Source organism: Lactuca saligna, chromosome 5 (genome assembly GCF_052625555.1).
Source record: "Lactuca saligna cultivar CGN05327 chromosome 5, ASM5262555v1, whole genome shotgun sequence".
Classification (NCBI taxonomy): Eukaryota; Viridiplantae; Streptophyta; class Magnoliopsida; order Asterales; family Asteraceae; genus Lactuca; species Lactuca saligna.
The window spans coordinates 311,010,875-311,023,634 of record NC_136421.1 but is presented as its reverse complement, the minus strand read 5'-3'; positions in this window follow the sequence as shown (position 1 = coordinate 311,023,634).

The window sequence follows — 12,760 nt, the reverse complement described above, 5'->3', positions numbered from 1 at the left end:
CAGCCCAACCTGAATATGCGTCTGAGGAGATGGTTGGATGTGGTAAAGGATTATGATTGCGAGATCTTGTATCACCCGGGTAAGGCTAACGTGGTAGCCGATGTCCTGAGTCGTAGGGTGAAGAGCGTTCTGATGCAAGGCGGTTGTATGAGATTGATAGTGATGACTCCGGTGTTGGACACCATACAAGGAGCCCAGGCCGAGGCTGTGAGACCGGAAAACCAGAAGAGGGAGCGAGTTATCGGTCAAGTATCGGAGTTCCTTACCGATAACCGAGGGCTTATGACTTTTCAGGGATGGATTTGGGTACCGTTTTGTGGGTGGTACGCGTACCGTTTTGATGGAGGAGGCACATAGAATGAAGTTCTCAATCCATCCTGGTGCCACTAAGATGTACTTGGATCTGAAGAGGGAATATTGGTGGCCCTGTATGAAGAGGGACGTCGCGTGGTTTGTTGAGAGGTGCCTAACCTGTCGAAAGGTTAAGGCTGAGCACTAGCATCCGCATGGCAAGTTGCAGCCATTGGAGGTTCCCGAGTGGAAGTGGGAACAGATCACCATGGATTTAATCACCAAGTTGCCAAGGACTGCTAGGTGTGTCGATGCAATTTGGGTGATTGTGGACAGGTTGACGAAGAGCGCTCACTTCCTTGCCATCAGTGAGAGCTCTTCTGCTGACAGGCTGGCATAATTGTACGTGAGAGAGGTGGTATCGCGACATGGAGTGCCAATCTCGATTGTCTCAGATCGAGATGTGCGTTTCACTTCCAGATTTTGGAAGAAATTTCATGAGGAGTTGGGTACGAGGTTACATTTTAGTACCGCATACCACCCGCAGACTGACGGGCAGAGTGAGCGGACAATTCAGACGCTCGAGGACATGCTTCGAGCATGTGTGCTAGATTTTGGCGGGAGCTGGGACACGTATTTTCCCTTAGCGAAGTTTTCCTAAAACAACAACCATCATTCGAGCATTGGTATGCCACCCTTTGAGCTGTTCTATGGGAGGAGGTGTCAGACCCCCATTTGCTGGGGAGAAGTAGGGCAGCGTGTGACGGGAAGTACATAAATCGTGCTTCAGATGACTGAGCAGATTCAGCAGGTCCAACGGAGGTTGCTAACCGCTTAGAGTCGCCAGAAGAGTTATGCGGATAGGCGACGATCTAAGCTCGAGTTTCATGTTGGTGACTTCGTGCTCCTGAAGGTATCTCCTTGGAAAGAAGTGATCCAATTTAGGAATAGGGGCAAGCTGGGGCCCTGGTATATTGGGCCATTCAGAGTGATCGTGAGGGTGGGCAGGGTAGCGTATCGTTTGGAGTTACTTGCGGAGTTGGACCAAATTCATGATACCTTTCATGTGTCGCAGCTGAGAAAGTGTATAGTCGACGAGTCGGCGGTGGTGCCATTGGAGGATATTCAGGTGGATGTGGGTCTGAACTACATTGAGAAACCAGTGGCGATTCGGGATCGAAAGATCAAGTTCCTGAGGAACAAGGAAGTGCCTCTGGTGCAGGTCCAGTGGCAACATCGGAAAGGGTTGGAGCTTACTTGGGAGCCAGAGCGTGAGATGCGTGAGCAGCATTCGGAGTTGTTTTTAGAGTGAGACTTCGAGGGCGAAGTCTGATTCTAATGGGGGAGAATTGTAACATCCGGATTCCCAGGTATATTATCTATTGATTTAATTTTTTTGGAGTTTGTGGAGTAACACGACGAGTTGGCGCCAAGACTCGCCGAGTAAGGACGCAAATGTTCACTCTAGTTCATGTCTAGACTCGGCGAGTCCACGCTGTTTAGTGAAGCCCTAATTTCCAGGGCTTGGGACCTATTTAAAGGCCCTTATGGCCGTCCACTGTGGCTACTTCACCCTAGAGAGAGTCTCAGATCATTTGAGGAGCAAGGAGTGACCATTGTTGTTCGTTGTGGTGTCATTTAGTGAGAAGAAGGAGGTTCTAGCCAAGGGAAAACAAAGGAGGTTGTTACTCTAAGGACTAAAAGCTAAGATCATTCATTTGAGGTATTATTTCGACTCTTCTTCTGTTTTGGGAAGGATATGTGGTTTTAGGGTTTCTTGTACCCTTGACTAAGACGTTTTGAGGTCCAAATAGTCCCTTCTGAAGATGAGGTTTCGTACCTGGACCCATAGAGGTCCAGAGAGCCTTATTCTTCAAGCTTTATGAAGAACAATGGAGGTCATGACCTTGAGTTAAGGTATTTGGGACAAAATCACCATTTGATGCCTATTGGTTGAGTTATAAGCATCAAGATTCAGACTTTACGTGACATTTATGCTTGGGAAGGCCAGATCTATGGATTAGGGGGACAGATCTGACCAAATGAGGTCAATAGAGTCTGTGCATGGCATGAACTCGCCGAGTTGTTCCTGGAACTCGGCGAGTAGGGTTAAGGTCCACACAGATCACTCAGTGAGTAGACTTGCTGAGTTGGGGGATAACTCAGTGAGTCAGAAGGGGGTTAAAAGACTAGAGTTCAAGGCGGTACTCGTCGAGTTGTTCTTAAGACTCGGTGAGTTGAGTCGGTGTAGCCCCGTGATTCACGACCAGGTGTGACTCGTCGAGCATAGGGTAGGACTCAACGTACCAAGTGTTACAGAGAGTTGGTAGACATGTGTGTACTCGCCGAGTCACCGGAGTGCACTCGGCAAGTTGGGTCAAGGTTGACCGTTGACTTTTGTTGACTTTTAGGGTTTGGTCAACAATGGGGTCCTTGAGTATGTTTATGAGGGTATTACTGTTGGATAAGGTGTCTAAGTCCATAACTATTTCTGGTATGTACTTGACCCGACCCGGCATGGTCCATTTGGGTTGCATGGCATCATGCAATTGGATAGACTAAATGAGAGAAATAACACTTGGAGATTATTAATATATTATAAGTTCTAATATATTAATAATATTATTTGATTAGTTTGATCAAGAATTAATTTAGAATTAATTATGTGATCAAAAGATAACTAATTAAATATATGGGTTGATTATGTAAATCATCCATATCTTGTATAGTGGGCTAAAAGGCTCCATGGACTATAAAGTTGGGTTCCACCCATAGGATGCTCCATGGATGCTCCATGGGAGTTACAAACCCATGGGTCATGGAAATGAAGATTCATGACACATTAGGGTTTAACCCTAGATGTGTCAACACTATATAAGTAACATGTTCTCCACCTAAAATCGGCTACACTAAGAAACAAGAGGGCTTGGCCGATTTTTGAGAAGTGTGTGTTCTCTCATAAGTTCTTCCAAGAGCATTTGGTGTTGTGTGAAGCATTTGAGGCATCACACTTGGGGTGCTAGGCTCACAAGGTTTCAAGGAACACAAACAACAACAAGGTAAGTTATTCTATCTATACTTTAAGTTAAAATTGTTCCCCATGTATGCTAGATAGGAATATAACCTTGGAATTCAACTTTGCATGATAATTAGACAAACATAGATCCAAGGTTATTAGGGTTGCATGTACACTTAGGAAGTGTTAGAATGCTCAAAACCCATTAGTGGTATCAGAGCCTAGGCTTGTTTGCTTTTTATTTGTGCTTAAAAGTTGAAAAAGAATCGAAAATCTTGCTGTCTGCGAATGGACTCATCGAGTCTATAGGGGGACTCGTCGAGTTCATGAGTATCTTCAACCAACTCGGCGAGTGAGTTCATGCACTCGGCGAGTAGGGTCGACTGATTGCAGAATTTCGATTTAGTTGCTGGGAATGAATTAGAAACATTACCCTAAACTGTTTTGGTAATTGAAAACTTGTTTTTGGTGGTGTAATGTCTTTGCTAATTCATTTACAACAACTAGTTATCAAAATTACAAAGTTTTAAATGTAATTTTTGATTGTGTTCATATTCATGTTCTTGTTCTTATGATGTTTTAGATGATCATAGGAATTATTTGTAACCTATGTGGTAGATTAATTCTTGATCATAATGTGTTTTAATGGAGTCCATAACTTGTCCTCAAGTTATGGAAAACCAAGAGTCACACTTGAATTAAAACCATTAAAACAAACACAAGAGTTAGAAAAATGAAGAGTCTTCATTTTATTACTCTATTAAACTCATAAGTTACAAGAAATGAAAAGTTTTGAAAGTTACAAAACTTGCCCTCAAGTTTTGGAACAAGTAAAGTTAAGTTAAAACTTTAAGTTCCAACCCCTAGAATTTTAAAAGTTAAAATTCAACCCTTATACTTATATTATGATGATTTAATAATTATATATATGTATAAGAATAAAGTCGTCTTACCGCTAGTACGCCTCATTCACGAAGTCGGTCTATAAGGTGGGTATAAGGTTGTTGCCTATAAAATGGTAACTTAATGGGTGTTTACTCTCACCCACTTCTTGCTTGACTGGTGGAGGGTCGTTAGCCGAACGGGTAAGACAAGGACTTATAAATTCTAATTCAAAGTATGATGAATATAATAAAGTAACTAAATGTTTTATTAAATTCCCAATCTTAGTTACTTTAGGAAAATGTGAATAAGGTGCTAATCCATGAAATTACACTTTACACTTTGTCTAAGTCGTTGGTGGAGCGTGTGTGGTTAACCGGCACACTAACTTGGACTTAACAAGGTAGGTAAAGGGTGACTTAAGGTTTATTATAGTATCGGTGGAGCGTGTGTGGTTTACCGGCACATCGATTGAGTGATAAAATTTAAGGGTACCAAGTGATTTGCATGGTTACTTCACACCTCGTTTTGTGATCCTCGGTATCCCAGTCACAAAACTTGGAGGACACTCTCGAGATTGAAACATGCCTTTGAAAAGTTCATTGGATCTCAAAGAATCTAGGAATTTCTAAAACCAATAAAAACTAAATATCTAATATTTTGGTTTTCGTGGTGGAAATTGGTGAATCGTCATTCACCTACCTTTCAAATATGGTATAGCTTAGATTACGGCATACCTCTTCTAAGTTATATTATATTGTGATTGGATCCTAGCCTTAATATTACATTTGGGTGTTTTATTAAGGACTCTCTTAAATCTATACTAAACTTGTTCTTCTTTTTCAGATGTCTTCAAATAATGCTTCTGGCTCGAATCCTAATGGCTCCTTTACTCTTATGAGTCTGTGTGGGAAAGTCACCTTTGATGGATCCGACTTCAATAAATGGATCAGAAACATCAGGATGATTACCCGCTACGAGGACAAAGAATATGTCCTTGACAAGGAGCTTAAGGAAATTGATGAGTCCATTGCAACTCCCCAGGAGATCGCTGACTTTCATACTCATGAAAGAGATGCAACCAAGGTGGCTTGCATCATGTTGGCCACAATGACAGCTGAACTCCAAAAGTCTTATGAAGATTTCTACCCTTATGAAATGCACCAAGATTTGATGGAAAGATACCATCAAAGTGCACGACAAGAGAGGTACGAAGTCATCTGCTCCATGATAACAACCATGATGAAGGACGGAGATTCCGTCACGAGCCACATGCAGAAAATGCAAAGGTATGTGGATCGTTTGCTGAAGCTTAATGTGAACTTCCCTGAGGAGCTTGCAATAGATATCATTTTGCACTCCTTACCATCGTGCTATGATCAATTCCGCATGACATATCACATGAACAAGGAAGAGGTCACCCTCAGCAAACTTCAGGGACTTCTCAAGACCGCAGAAACAGGTCTTAAGGGGAAGTCGGTTGCTATCACTCCTACTCCAGACTCAACTCCGGTCTTGGCAATTGGGCAAAGTCGAGGGAGGAAGAGAAAGAGATCTTCGAAGGGTACCAAGGCTCGGACCCTTGATGGCTCTTCTTTAAGTGGAACCAAGAAAGGTTTCATTACTCCTTCTTCTGACCCAAAAGAGGCTGAATGCTTCTATTGCCATGAAAAAGCTCATTGGAAGCGGAACTGCCCAAAGTATCAGCAGGATGTGAAGGATGGGAAAGTCAAACCCAACCATGCAGGTATTTACACTATCATTTCAAATAAGTCACCCCATTCGAAATCTTGGGTCCTTGATACCGGTTGTGGTATTCATATTTGTTGTGACTTGCAGGGACTAGGAAGAAGTGAGAATGTGGAGCAAGGAAGAATAAACTTAATCATGGGAAATAGGAAAGTTACACCTGTCACCAAGATTGGAGTTTATACTTTATCGCTAAGTAGTGGGTTAAATTTAGATTTGAATAAATGTTGTTATTCGCCAGAAATGGCAAGAAATATTATTTCCTTTCATGCATTGTACAAACAAGGTTTCACCTTTTCGTTTGATAATGAAGTTGGTTCAATTAATGCTTTCTTTAATAATGTACTTTATTTTAAAGCATTACCTTGTGATGGTGTGTATGAAGCTGTATCTGTTGTAGATAACTTAGGAAATAATGTTTTGTGTATTGATTCTACTAATAATAATAACTTGGATAAAGCATCATTATGGCATTGTCGTCTTGGACATATAAGCAAGAAACGCATAGGCCAACTCCAAAAGGATGGAGTCTTGGAGTCGTTTGACCTAAAGTCAAATGATAGTTGTGAATCATGCTTACTTGGAAAAATGACAAAGTCACCCTTCACAGGCTCGTGTGAAAGGGGTGAAGGTTTGTTGGACCTTATACACTCGGATGTGTGTGGACCATTCAAACATGCCACAAGGGATGTTAATCGTTATTATTTGACTTTTACTGATGATTACAGTAGATATGGATATGTCTACTTAATCAAGCATAAGTCAGAGACTTTCGAGAAGTTTAAGGAATTTAAACAGGAAGTCGAGAATCAATTGGGCAGGAACATTAAGATGCTTCGATCCGATCGGGGTGGTGAGTATCTTAGTTCAGAGTTCCTCGACTATCTAAGGGAATGTGGAATTGTCTCACAATTGACACCTCCCAGGACACCACAGTTGAATGGTGTGGCTGAGAGGCGTAATCGAACCCTGTTGGACATGGTTCGTTCAATGATGAGTCGAGCTTCGCTACCAATCTCATTCTGGGGGTATGCTTTAGAGACTGCCGTCCATATCCTTAATCTAGTCCCTACAAAGAAAGTTGCCAAAACTCCTCACGAGATGTGGACTGGTAAAGTACCTAAACTAGACCACATCTAGATTTGGGGTTGCGAGGCTTTCGTGAGACGCGAGACTCATGATAAGCTCGAACCCCGAAGCAGAGGTGTATTTTCATCGGCTACCCACAGCAATCCTTTGGTTACCTCTTCTACAGACCTAGTGACAATGTGGTCTTTGTAGCAAGAAGAGGAGTCTTTCGAGAAAGAGAGTTTATAAGCCAAGGAGACAGTGGGAGGCAAATTGATCTTGAAGAAATTCAAGAGTCAAGTGGTGAAGGAACTTCAAACTCTAGCCCTCAACCTGAGGAGGAAACTCCTGTTGAGCCAATTGACGAATCTGTACCTCTGAGGCGTTCCACGAGAGTTAGGAATGCACCTGAGCATTACTATGGTTTCCATATTACTGCAGAAGGTGAGACACTTATTAGTGATGGAACACTAGTAAGTCAAGATGACCCTAACAGCTACGAGGAAGCCATGGCAGGCCCTGAGTCTGCTAAATGGAAAGAGGCTATGGATAGCGAGATACAATCTATGTATGACAATCAAGTTTGGAACTTGGTTGAAAATGTACCAGGTCGAAAGACTGTAGGGTGCAAATGGGTCTTCAAGAAGAAGACCGACATGGATGGTAAAGTACACACTTATAAGGCTAGACTGGTTGCAAAGGGCTTCTCTCAAATTCCTGGAGTGGATTATGATGAGACCTTTTCTCCGGTAGCCAAGATTAAGTCTATTCGGGTTCTGTTAGCCATAGCCGCATTTCATGACTATGAAATTTGGCAAATGGATGTCAAAACCGCTTTCCTTAATGGAAAGTTGGCTGAAGATGTTTACATGAGTCAGCCAGAGGGTTTTGTCAGCAACAAGTACCCCAATAGAGTGTGTAAGCTTGAGAAATCCATTTATGGATTAAAGCAAGCACCTCGCAGATGGAATCTTTGCTTTGATGAAAAGGTCAAGGAATTTGGCTTTTCTAGGAGTGAAGATGAATCTTGTGTGTATGTCAAGGCTAGTGGGAGTATAGTTAGCTTTTTGGTATTGTATGTGGATGACATACTACTCATAGGAAACGACATTCCAACCCTGCAGGAAGTAAAGTCCTGGCTTGGAAAGTGTTTCGCTATGAAGGACCTTGGTGAAGCTGCCTATATTTTGGGGATAAGGATCTTGAGAGATCGGAGTAAAAGACTAATTGGACTTAGTCAAAGTACCTAGTTGGATAAGGTGCTGAAGAGATTCAGAATGCAAGACTCCAAGAAAGGAGAGTTGCCCATCCAGAGTAACGCCAAACTGAGTAAGACACAAAGCCCTAGCACTGAGGCTGAGATAGCACAAATGAGTCGAGTACCTTATGCTTCGGCTGTAGGATCGATCATGTATGCTATGACGTGTACTCGACCTGATGTAGCTTTTGCCCTGAGCATGGTTAGCAGGTTTCAGGGGAACCTTGGCAAGGCACACTGGACTGCGGTAAAGAATATTCTCAAGTACCTACGAAGGACTAAGGACTGGGTCCTTACCCTCGGTGGGAGTGATGACTTGAGAGTTGTAGGGTATAGTGATGCTAGCTTCCAGACTGATAGGGATAACTTCCGCTCTCAGTCGGGCTGGGTCTTTACCCTAAATGGAGGAGCAATTTCTTGGAAGAGTTCCAAGCAAGAGACAGTGGCAGATTCTACTTGTGAATCAGAGTATATTGCAGCTAGCGAGGCGGCAAAGGAGGCGTTATGGCTGAGGAACTTCATTGGAGACCTTGGAGTTGTACCAGCTATTAAAGAGCCAATAAAAATTTTCTGTGATAGTGAAAGTGCTGTTGCCTTAGCCAAGGAACCAAGGGATCACGGGAGATCCAGACACATCGACAGAAAATACCATTTCATCAGACATCGGATCGAAGAAGGACTCCTCGTGGCAAAGAGGGTATCATCAGATGAGAATCCGGCATATCCCCTCACGAAGGGACTGACTCGGGTTAAGCATCTCCAGCATGCTCGGAGCATAGGGCTGAAGGATGATATTAGATTTAGTAGTTAGATAACCTCGAAATTTGTAAAGTGTAATTGACATCTGATGATGAATAAAAGTGTTTTATTTATGAGTAAAGTGTTACTATCTCTTGTCGATCGTTTACTATATTTCTTTTGCATGTTTTGACTTCCAGAATAATTTTGTTTGGTATAACATATTATTCAAACCTCCACAGTCGGTCATATGTCGGAAGTAGATATGAATCAAGACTGTCATGTTTGGTTGTAGAGGTCTTGGACAAGGCTACAACAATCATGAGTGCTCATAAGTTCTGAGCATTGGACTCAACCCACGCTCACTGGAATCACTTCATGGAATTCTATCTCGAGTGATCGTGAGACGGTAATATCATATAAGTCTTTAAACCTAGAGATATGATTTGTTACTTACAAGTTGGTTATGCATTGATTGTACGAAAAATGCATTGGTAACTCGATGTTATAAATCGCGCTCTTGTGTGTAATTCAATGAGTAGTAGAACAAACATATGAGTCGAAGTTTATCTGTTCCTTCTTGGATTAGAAGCTGATATCTGGGCCCCTCGATGATTTTGTTTTGACCTATGTACCGGGCCCGGTCAGAACTAAAATTGATGTGTTCAATGAAGTTCTTTGTCAAACAAATCAGAAATCGGGAAACAAATTGTTGGACAATAAGTAAGACATTGTTCCATGTATTTGTCCGACTGATATCTAGAACGGAGGATTATATGATCACTTATCTTAAATGGCGTACCATCATCTTCTCAGTTCTGAGAAACCTTGTAAAGAGCTACGATTGCCGATCGGTTCCTGAAGTCATACTTGCAGTAATAGTTATTAGACTTATCCAAGTGGGAGACTGTTGGATAAGGTGTCTAAGTCCATAACTATTTCTGGTATGTACTTGACCCGACCCGGCATGGTCCATTTGGGTTGCATGGCATCATGCAATTGGATAGACTAAATGAGAGAAATAACACTTGGAGATTATTAATATATTATAAGTTCTAATATATTAATAATATTATTTGATTAGTTTGATCAAGAATTAATTTAGAATTAATTATGTGATCAAAAGATAACTAATTAAATATATGTGTTGATTATGTAAATCATCCATATCTTGTATAGTGGGCTAAAAGGCTCCATGGACTATCAAGTTGGGTTCCACCCATAGGATGCTCCATGGATGCTCCATGGGAGTTACAAACCCATGGGTCATGGAAATGAAGAGTCATGACACATTAGGGTTTAACCCTAGATGTGTCAACACTATATAAGTAACATGTTCTCCACCTAAAATCGGCTACACTAAGAAACAAGAGGGCTTGGCCGATTTTTGAGAAGTGTGTGTTCTCTCATAAGTTCTTCCAAGAGCATTTGGTGTTGTGTGAAGCATTTGAGGCATCACACTTGGGGTGCTAGGCTCACAAGGTTTCAAGGAACACAAACAACAACAAGGTAAGTTATTCTATCTATACTTTAAGTTAAATTTGTTCCCCATGTATGCTAGATAGGAATATAACCTTGGAATTCAACTTTTCATGATAATTAGACAAACATAGATCCAAGGTTATTAGGGTTGCATGTACACTTAGGAAGTGTTAGAATGCTCAAAACCCATCAATTACTTTGTGTGAATAGGCGGAGGCTAGGCAATACTTCTATCGAGTCAGAGATTTACGAGACGTCTGAGGTGAGTCTTCTCACTATGCCTTACCCGATGGGGTAATTATATGTGACCGAAGGGTCTTATGTGTATGATGTATATGTGATGTAAGTTATATGTGATATGAGAATGATGTGGGCCGGAAGGTCAAGATGATACGGACCGGAAGGTCAACCGAGTCTGGGATGGAAATCCCCTGAGACACTTGGATCGGAAGGTCCTATGGCCTGTAAAGGCGTATGTGATATATGTGGTATTTTGGGGAACTCACTAAGCATTTATGCTTACAGTGTTATGTGTGATGTATTTCACGTACTAGAAATGATCGCGGGAAGGCGCTGGCATGACTCGTACACACGCACATTGGAGTTTAAACATTTTGATCTTGGGGTTTTGTACTGATACAATGTTGATACAATGTTTTTATTTATGAATGCAAACTATATTTCATGGTTTTTCAAAAGTGAAAAATTGTTCAAATTTTTACGGTGTTACAGTGGGATAGGTTCTATTTATAGGGTGAAAATTGGCTGAACTTGGTGCCACATGTCACCATCTAGTGGCAAGACTTGGGGAGAAAGCAATGGCTAAGATTGTGTCACATCACCCATTTTCGCACAACACACTTCCGACTTATAAAATCCGTAACTTTCACATACGACCTCCATTTTTGACGTTCTTTATATCCACGCGCAGGTAATAATAAGATCTACAACTTTCATTTTAACTCTGTCGGCTAATTCTCGAACAATCTTAAATTTAACAGTACAAGGAGATTATACTGTTAAACGTCCGCGTAAAATTCATAACTTCTACATACGGACTCTGTTTTCGTCTGTCTTTTTACCGTTGATTTCCTATTAATGATCTCTTCAAATCTCATTTAGGTTGCGTAAGCCAAAAACCGCTCGAACTAAAATTTGAGTTTCGTGCCGTGAAGTGCTAAGCCGAATCTTAGAAAAATCATAACTTCCTCATACGAAGTCAGATTTGGGCGTTCTTTTTATGGATGTTCTCGGTTTAACATATACTACCACTTTGGTTTAGAAAAATAAGGCTAAAAAGTCCTTCATCGTAAATTCACTATTTACATCTCCCGGTGCCGTGCCGGTTTTGCCGTAAAACTTCGGCGAGCCATAACTTCTTCGTTATAACTCGGATTTTGGCGTTCTCTATATCCCCGGAATCCTTTTTTCGACCACTACAAATTTATATAAAGATATTGGGCTTATCTCATACTTTAATTTTTACACTTATTTTTATTCTTTATTAATTATACATTTATAATTAAATAATAAGCACATAAATACACATAATTCACATAATACTCAAATATTTCATCTTTATTACTTCAAAAAGAGTTATAATAGTTGACCTAGACTATTACATTGTCAAAATGCTTAGCCCTGAAACCCGGGCGTTACACAAGGTAATCATAGGGATGGATTAATTGAGCCCTAATGGGGGAAATGATTGATTGTGGGCACCAGTTAGTTCGGGTTCGAACCCAAGTGGGGGAGAACTAGTTATCCATGGTGCGGGTGCCCAACGCAGACGACTCTGTGTTCGGCTACGAGAGCTAGGAGATATCTACAACATGGTTGTTCGGGTTTTTTTGGCTTATGTTTTGGACTTTAGAGAGGAGAGGAAGAGTACAATTGATGATGTGCCGATTGTTCGAGAGTATATAGATGTGTTCCCAGAGGACTTACCAGGAGTGCCTCCGGAGAGGTAGGTGGAGTTCCGCGTATATTTGATCCCAAGTGCAGCTCCGATAGCCAAGGCACCTTATCGATTAGCACCGTCGGAGATGCAAGAGTTATCGACACAGCTACATGAGCTGTTAGACAAGGAATTTATCATACCGAGTAGTTCAACCTGAGGAGCACCAATATTATTTTTGAAGAAAATGGATGGATCCTATAGGATTTGCATTGATTATCGGGAGCTAAACAAGTTGACGGTAAAGAATCGTTATTGTCACAACTAGTAAATTAGGGTTGGGATTATGATTCATGTATAAAAAATTCTTTGTGTAACC